General features: G+C 40.4%; 1 non-coding gene across 1 annotated transcript; it reads left to right on the forward strand.

Annotated features, from left to right (window-relative positions):
* The first annotated feature begins 1,109 nt into the window (after positions 1-1,109).
* LOC148293036 (small nucleolar RNA R71) lies at positions 1,110-1,216 on the forward strand. The gene has a single exon (XR_015825893.1). It is a non-coding gene; the product is annotated as a small nucleolar RNA R71 (small nucleolar RNA).
* Positions 1,217-9,089: the final 7,873 nt, after the last annotated feature.

The following is a 9,089-nucleotide window of genomic DNA, read 5'->3' on the forward strand; positions in this document are numbered from 1 at the left end:
TTTTCAAGTCCTTGATGAATTTTCCATATGCAGGAATCTGTTCAATAAGATCAAGCAAAGGCAAATTGATATTAACTTTACTCAAAATATCATAAATCTCTTTAAAAGCCTTATCTTGCTTTGCTTTCTTAAGACGGCCTGGAAATGGAATCTGTGGAACATATGGAGCGGGTGGCACGTATCTATCTTCTTGAAGATGTGGTGGCACAAATTTGTCATCCCTTTTATGCAATTGGAATTGATCGGATTTCTGAGAATCTGATTTGGCCTTAGGAGCAGATTGAGAAGTTTTGAGTTGTTCTCCTTCCGTGGCCATGGTCTCCTCGTCTTTATCTTCTACAATCACAACATCATTTGAAAGATTAGAATTATCTTTATTATCAATGATCTTACCTGATCTGAGCACATGAATGGCCTTGGCTTCTGGGTTCTTTGGATTGATCTCAGTTTGGCTTGGCCATTTCCCAGGCACTCTTTGAGTTATTTCAGCAGCTATTTGGCCTAATTGGACTTCCAATTTGGAGATGGCAGCTTGTGTAGTTTGCTGAAAATTGGATTGGTTGATTGCCATCTGCTTCACTATATCTTCCAATGATGATGATGATTGTTGTGGCCTTTGGAATGAAGGGGGATTTGCTTGATTCTGGGTATTTCTCCATGAAAAGTTTGGATGATTCCTCCAACCTGGATTATAACTTTGAGAGTATGGATCATTTCTTGGACCTTGGTTGTAGGAATTTACCAACTTAGCTTGTTCTTGCACAAATTCTGGATATCCAGCCCCAAGTGGACAAGCTGTGGTAGCATGGTCATGAGATTCACAAATGCTACACACTTCCTTCGGAGGGCTTCTTGAGTTTAATGCAAGAAGAGCATCTAGCTTTTGTTCCAGTTTTGAAATCTGCATACTAGAAGCATCATTAGAACCACTAATAACACGTTTACCTCTTGTATCCGTATGTTGGGTCTCCATTGCTATCTCCTCAAAGAGTTCGTACGTTTCTTCTGGAGTTTTGGTTTTAAAAGAACCACCTGCAAAATTGGTGACTATATTATGACTAGAAGAGGTTAGTCCTTTATAAAACATACGCATTTGAAGCTTCAATGGAATCCCATGATGAGGACATTGGTTGAGCAACCCATTGAATTTCTCCCATGCTTCACAAAACGATTCATCATCTTGCTGTGCAAATAACAAGATCTTGTCCCTAAGCATGTCGGTCTTTTGCGTGGAGAAGTATTTTTCCAGGAACTTCTTTTGAATGGCAGACCATGTAGTGAGTGAACCAGGCTTCAAAGAATTCAACCAATACTTCGCCTTATCCTTTAAAGTGTATGGAAACACTCTCATTCGAAGTTGATCTTCTGTCACACCTGTCAAGGGAAAAGAACTCACAACATTAAAAATATCCTTTATATGAGTCAATGGATCTTCATTAGGTAAACCATAAAAGGAAGGCAGCATATTAAGATGAGAAGATTTAAGCTCATAATTTCGAGCTACAGTGGGCAGCAAAATGCTTGAAGGAGATGCTGGAATTGTTGGGATATCAAGTTCTCCCATGAACTCAATGGCAGCCATCATTTCTTCTTCTTCTTGGTCTGAACTTGCTTCCGAATTTGAAAGTGAAGAACCAGGAAGTTTAGTGTGGAGAGCAAGACTTGTAAATGTAGCAAGAGCTTGCTCTTTTGCAGTTGACAACTCCCTTTCTAGACGATTCTGAATTTCAGAGGTCACTCGTCTGGGTTGCAATGATGGTCCTGCGTTCAAAGATCTAGAACGTTGGAACGAAGACCTCACTTGTTCAAGTAATGGCTTTTTAGACATAAACTACCTGAAACAGAAAATTAGATTAATTAGAAACACTAAAAAGAATAGGGTAACCTTGGGCACATAACCAGGGAAGAACTTTCGTTCAGTCCCCGGCAACGGCGCCAAAATTTGTTGTTAATATTATGTTAACTCGCAATTGTACGGGGCAATTAGTAGTATAGCAAGACAAGTACGAGGTCGTACCCACGAAGACTGAGAAGTTAAAACTAGTTATGTACTTAGATTACCAAATTCAAGAAAGTAGGAGGTTATGTCTAAAACAGAATTTAAAACAAGAGTGGTTGTGATTGTTGAACAAAAGAAGCAAAATGAAATTGCAAACAAAAACAAGTAAACAAATGTAACAAAGAGTGGTTTTAAGAGTTGGAAAACAGATTTTGAGACTAGGGCATTCGAATCACCATAACAATTCAATTCTGGGTTATAAAGATTCAAGTAACAAGTCTAATTCAGATTCAAAGATTGATTCTAGCTAAAGTATGATTAGGCCATGGTGTTTGGTCCTAACCTTGTGTTCCTAATTCCCTAATTTGATCATTTGTTGTCTAACCTAAAATTAAGCATTAGGAACCCATTAAGCATAGAAGAACATTTTAAACAACCAAGTATGTATCTAATCCCTGTTGTCGAATGTCCATACATACTCTTCCTATTCAAAGTTCAATTCGAATTAAAGCATGGTGTATACTCTTAATTCAAACCAAGATAGTTAACAAACAAGTTCTAATGGTGATCAATCATTCAAACAAGCATGTTAACTTATAAGCATAATGAATAAGAACATGAATCATGAATCAAACTTGAAACTCCAAACTTATAAACCCAGAATATTCATGTTAGGTTACATCAAAGCCCTAGTTATGGATTTAGCTACTCATAATGGAAAAGAGACTTGAACAGAAATGAGAAAACATAATGAATGCAATAAGAGTAGAAGAACCCTTTTTCTGAAGTTCTTGTGGTGTCCAAGGCTTCTCCAAGTGCTTCTCCACTTCTAATGCTTCTCCAAGAGCTTCCCCACTTCTAGAAAGATGTATGAAGGATATGGAGGTGATTTGGGATGAGTTTGAGTGAGTGGTGATGGCTAAGGAAGATGAAATTCGTAGGGAAATGGAAGAGAAGAAAGCTGGAGTTGTTTTGGTAATTGTTGGAGTGTTTGGGATTGTGAGAGTGTTTGAGGATGGTTGGAGTGAATTGTGGGGTTGTGAATCCCAGGATTTGTTGTGTCTTGAATGTGGAATGGATGTGGTATTTATAGGGAGAGGGGAGTGATAAATCTGAATTCAATATGGCTAATACATACAACACTTGCATTATAAAAGATGAATTGGTTGATGCACTTCACTAATGCATACAACACTTGCATTATAAAATCTGAATTGGTTGATGCACTTCACCAATAAATCCCACCAGCAGCCCTAGCTCATCTTCATGTCACCATGACCAAGCTTCCAACTAGCTACAATAGCTCATGCCTAGCTCACCATGACCAAGCTTCCAACCAGCTCATCCTCATGTCAGCATGACCAGCAACTTCAAGGGCTTACAACTTGGGCTTCTCTTAAGCAAATGATGACTTTAAGATGTCCATTGTGAAGTTCAGAATGTGTATGATCCAACCACACAAGTATTGGCCCAATCCAAGCTCGGAGGAGGAAGTTAAGGCCGAAACAAATTGCTAACTCGTTTTGCTCGCTGACAAAAATCCATCCTGAGCATGGTTCAGTGTTTGCTAGGTTACGGCCTCCAGAGTTATTCAATGGGGCTGAAATTTGGATATGTTATAGTACACACCCATTGGAACAACTTTCATGAAGAATGCGGCCTCATCCGAGCTGTGTAGATTGCTGAAACAGATCTTGCAATGTGACCCACGAAACTGGACTGTAGGAAAAATGAGTTTGTCTTTAAGCTCTTCTTCCATTCATCCAAATTAGGCCTTAACATGCTTGAATTGCATGAATTATGCTCTCTTGCTCTATTGGCCTACAAAACACACAAATAGAGGCAAATAACTCAGAATTATAGGAAACTAAGCAAAAGAAGTAAGTAAATTGGGCATGTATATGTATGAAATTATGAGCTTAACAATAAGGTGGGAGGAGTTTTGAGTGAAATCCAATCGCTAGAAGTATGGAATACACCAACCACTCCAATTAGGAACGAACTGCTGTTGAACTTGAATTGTCCAATTTCTCACACCTATTGATTTCGGATCGAGCTCAAAACTTGGGCAACATCATAATATGGTGGGAGGAGTCATTTGGTGCGTTTTGAGTGAAATCCAATCGCTAGAAGTATGGAATACACCAACCACTCCAATTAGGAACGAACTGCCGTTGAACTTGAATTGTCCAATTTGCAACACCTATTGATTTCGGATCGAGCCCAAAACTTGGGCAACATCATAATATGGTGGGAGGAGTCATTTGGTTAGTTTTGAGTTAAATCCAACCGCTAGAAGTGCGGAATACACCAACCACTCCAATTAGGAACGAACTGCTGTTGAACTTGAATTGTCCAATTTGCAACACCTATTGATTTCGGATCGAGCCCAAAACTTGGGCAACATCATAATATGGTGGGAGAAGTCATTTGGTGAGTTTTGAGTGAAATCCAATCGCTAGAAGTATGGAATACACCAACCACTCCAATTAGGAACGAACTGCCGTTGAACTTGAATTGTCCAATTTCGAACACCTATTGATTTGGGATCGAGCCCAAAACTTGGGCAACATCATAATATGGTGGGAGGAGTCATTTGGTGAGTTTTGAGTGAAATCCAATCCCTAGAAGTATGGAATACAGCAACCACTCCAATTAGGAACGAACTGCCGTTGAACTTGAATTGTCCAATTTCTCACACCTATTGATTTCGGATCGAGCCCAAACCTTGGGCAACATCATAATATGGTGGGAGGAGTCATTTGGTGAGTTTTGAGTGAAATCCAGTCGCTAGAAGTATGGAATACACCAACCACTCCAATTAGAAACGAACTGCCATTGAACTTGAATTGTCCAATTTCTCACACCTATTCATTTCGGATCGAGCCCAAAACTTGGGCAACATCATAATATGGTGGGAGGAGTCATTTGGTTAGTTTTGAGTTAAATCCAATCGCTAGAAGTGTGGAATACACCAACCACTCCAATTAGGAACGAACTGCCGTTGAACTTGGATTGTCCAATTTCCCACACCTATTGATTTCAGATCTAGCCCAAAACATGGGCAACATCATAATAAGGTGGGAGGAGTTTTGAGTGAAATCCAATCGCTAGAAGTATGGAATACGCCAACCACTCCAATTAGGAACGAACTGCCGTTGAACTTGAATTGTCCAATTTGCAACACCTATTGATTTCGGATCGAGTCCAAAACTTGGGCAACATCATAATATGGTGGGAGAAGTCATTTGGTGAGTTTTGAGTGAAATCCAATCGCTAGAAGTATGGAATACACCAACCACTCCAATTAGGAACGAACTGCCGTTGAACTTGAATTGTCCAATTTCGAACACCTATTGATTTCGAATCGAGGCCAAAACATAGGCAACATCATAATATGGTGGGAGGAGTCACTTGGTGAGTTTTGAGAGAAATCCAGTCGCTAGAATTATGGAATACACCAACCACTCCAATTAGGAACGAACTGCCGTTGAACTTGAATTGTCCAATTTGGAACACCTATTGATTTCGGATCGAGCCCAAAACTTGGGCAACATCATAATGTGGTGGGAGGAGTCATTCGGTGAGTTTTGAGTGAAATCCAATCGCTTGAAGTATGGAATACACCAACCACTCCAATTAGGAACGATCTGCCGTTGAACTTGAATTGTCCAATTTCTCACACCTATTGATTTCGGATCGTACCCCAAACTTGGGCAACATCATAATATGGTGGGAGGAGTCATTTGGTGAGTTTTGAGTGAAATCCAATCCCTAGAAGTATGGAATACAGCAACCATTCCAATTAGGAACGAACTGCCGTTGAACTTAAATTGTCCAATTTCTCACACCTATTGATTTCGGTTCGAGCCCAAAACATGGGCAACATCATAACATGGTGGGAGGAGTCATTTGGTGAGTTTTGAGTGAAATCCAATCTCTAGAAGTATGGAATACACCAATCACTCCAATTAGGAACTATCTGCCGTTGAACTTGAATTCTCCAATTTCTCACACCTATTGATTTGGGATCGAGCCCAAAACTTGGGCAACATCATAATATGGTGGGAGGAGTCATTTGGTGAGTTTTGAGTGAAATCCAATCCCTAGAAGTATGGAATACAGCAACCACTCCAATTAGGAACGAACTGCCGTTGAACTTGAATTGTCCAATTTCTCACACCTATTGATTTCGGATCGAGCCCAAACCTTGGGCAACATCATAATATGGTGGGAGGAGTCATTTGGTGAGTTTTGAGTAAAATCCAGTCGCTAGAAGTATGGAATACACCAACCACTCCAATTAGAAACGAACTGCCGTTGAACTTGAATTGTCCAATTTCTCACACCTATTGATTTCGGATCGAGCCCAAAACTTGGGCAACATCATAATATGGTGGGAGGAGTCATTTGGTTAGTTTTGAGTTAAATCCAATCGCTAGAAGTGTGGAATACACCAACCACTCCAATTAGGAACGAACTGCCGTTGAACTTGGATTGTCCAATTTCCCACACCTATTGATTTCAGATCGAGCCCAAAACATGGGCAACATCATAATAAGGTGGGAGGAGTTTTGAGTGAAATCCAATCGCTAGAAGTATGGAATACACCAACCACTCCAATTAGGAACGAACTGCCGTTGAACTTGAATTGTCCAATTTGCAACACCTATTGATTTCGGATCGAGCCCAAAACTTGGGCAACATCATAATATGGTGGGAGAAGTCATTTGGTGAGTTTTGAGTGAAATCCAATCGCTAGAAGTATGGAATACACCAACCACTCCAATTAGGAACGAACTGCCGTTGAACTTGAATTGTCCAATTTCGAACACCTATTGATTTCGAATCGAGCCCAAAACATAGGTAACATCATAATATGGTGGGAGGAGTCATTCGGTGAATTTTGAGTGAAATCCAATCGCTTGAAGTATGGAATACACCACCCACTCCAATTAGGAACGATCTGCCGTTGAACTTGAATTGTCCAATTTCTCACACCTATTGATTTCGGATCGTACCCCAAACTTGGGCAACATCATAATATGGTGGGAGGAGTCATTTGGTGAGTTTTGAGTGAAATCCAATCCCTAGAAGTATGGAATACAGCAACCATTCCAATTAGGAACGAACTGCCGTTGAACTTGAATTGTCCAATTTCTAACACCTATTGATTTCGGTTCTAGCCCAAAACATGGCCAACATCATAACATGGTGGGAGGAGTCATTTGGTGAGTTTTGAGTGAAATCCAATCTCTAGAAGTATGGAATACACCAATCACTCCAATTAGGAACTATCTGCCGTTGAACTTGAATTGTCCAATTTCTCACACCTATTGATTTCGGATCGAGCTCAAAAGTTGGGCAACATCATAATACGGTGGGAGGAGTCAATTGGTGAGTTTTGAGTGAAATCCAATCGCTAGAAGTATGGAATACACCAACCACTCCAATTAGGAACGAACTGCCGTTGAACATGAATTGTCCAATTTGGAACACCTATTGATTTCGGATCGAGCCCAAAACTTGGGCAACATCCTAGTACGGTGAGAGGTGTCATTTTGTGAGTTTTGAGTGAAATCCAATCGCTAGAAGTGTGGAATACACCAACCACTCCAATTAGGAACGAAATGCCGTTGAAATTGAATTGACCAATTTCTCACACCTATTAATTTCGGATCGAGCCCAAAACTTGGGCAACATCATAATATGGTGGGAGGAGTCATTTGGTGAGTTTTGAGTGAAATCCAATCGCTAGAAGTATGGAATACACCAACCACTCCAATGAGGAACGAACTGCCGTTGAACTTGAATTGTCCAATTTCGAACACCTATTGATTTCGGATCGAGCCCAAAACTTGGGCAACATCATAATATGGTGGGAGGAGTCATTTGGTGAGTTTTGAGTAAAATCCAATCGCTAGAAGTATGGAATACACCAACCACTACAATTAGGAACGAACTGCCGTTGATCTTGAATTGCCCAATTTCTCACACCTATTGATTTCGGATCGAGCCCAAAACTTGGGCAACATCATAATATGGTGGGAGGAGTCATTTGGTGAGTTTTGAGTGAAATCCAATCGCTAGACGTATGTAATACACCAACCACTCCAATTAGGAACGAACTGCCGTTGAACTTGAATTGTCCAATTTCTCCCACCTATTGATTTCGGATCGAGCCCCAAACTTGGGCAACATCATAATATGGTGGGAGGAGTCATTTGGTGAGTTTTGAGTGAAATCCAATCGCTAGAAGTATGGAATACACCAACCACTCCAATTAGGAACGAACTTCCGTTGAACTTGAATTGTCCAATTTCTCACACCTATTGATTTCGGATCGAGCCCAAAACTTGGGGAACATCATAATATGGTGGGAGGAGACATTTGGTGAGTTTTGAGTGAAATCCAATCGCTAGAAGTGTGGAATACACCAACCACTCCAATTAGGAACGAACTGCCGTTGAACTTGAATTGTCCAATTTCTCACACCTATTGATTTTGGATCGAGCTCAAAAGTTGGGCAACATCATAATACGGTGGGAGGAGTCAATTGGTGAGTTTTGAGTGAAATCCAATCGCTAGAAGTATGGAATACACCAACCACTCCAATTTGGAACGAACTGCCGTTGAACTTGAATTGTCCAATTTCTCACACCTATGGATTTCGGATCGAGCCCCAAACTTGGGCAACATCATAATATGGTGGGAGGAGTCAATTGGTGAGTTTTTGAGTGAAATCCAATCGCAAGAAGTATGGAATACACCAACCACTCCAATTAGGAACGAACTTCCGTTGAACTTGAATTGTCCAATTTCTCACACCTATTGATTTCGGATCGAGCCCAAAACTTGGGCAACATCATAATATGGTGGGAGGAGTCATTTGGTTAGTTTTGAGTGAAATCCAATCGCTAGAAGTATGGAATACACCAACCACTCCAATTAGGAACGAACTTCCGTTGAACTTGAATTGTCCAATTTCTCACACCTGTTGATTACGGATCGAGCCCCAAACTTGGGCAACATTATAATATGGTAGGAGGAGTCATTTGGGGAGTTTTAAGTGAAATCCAATCGCTAGAAG

Source organism: Prunus avium, chromosome 7 (genome assembly GCF_965620075.1).
Source record: "Prunus avium chromosome 7, drPruAviu1.hap1.1, whole genome shotgun sequence".
NCBI classification, from domain to species: domain Eukaryota; kingdom Viridiplantae; phylum Streptophyta; class Magnoliopsida; order Rosales; family Rosaceae; genus Prunus; species Prunus avium.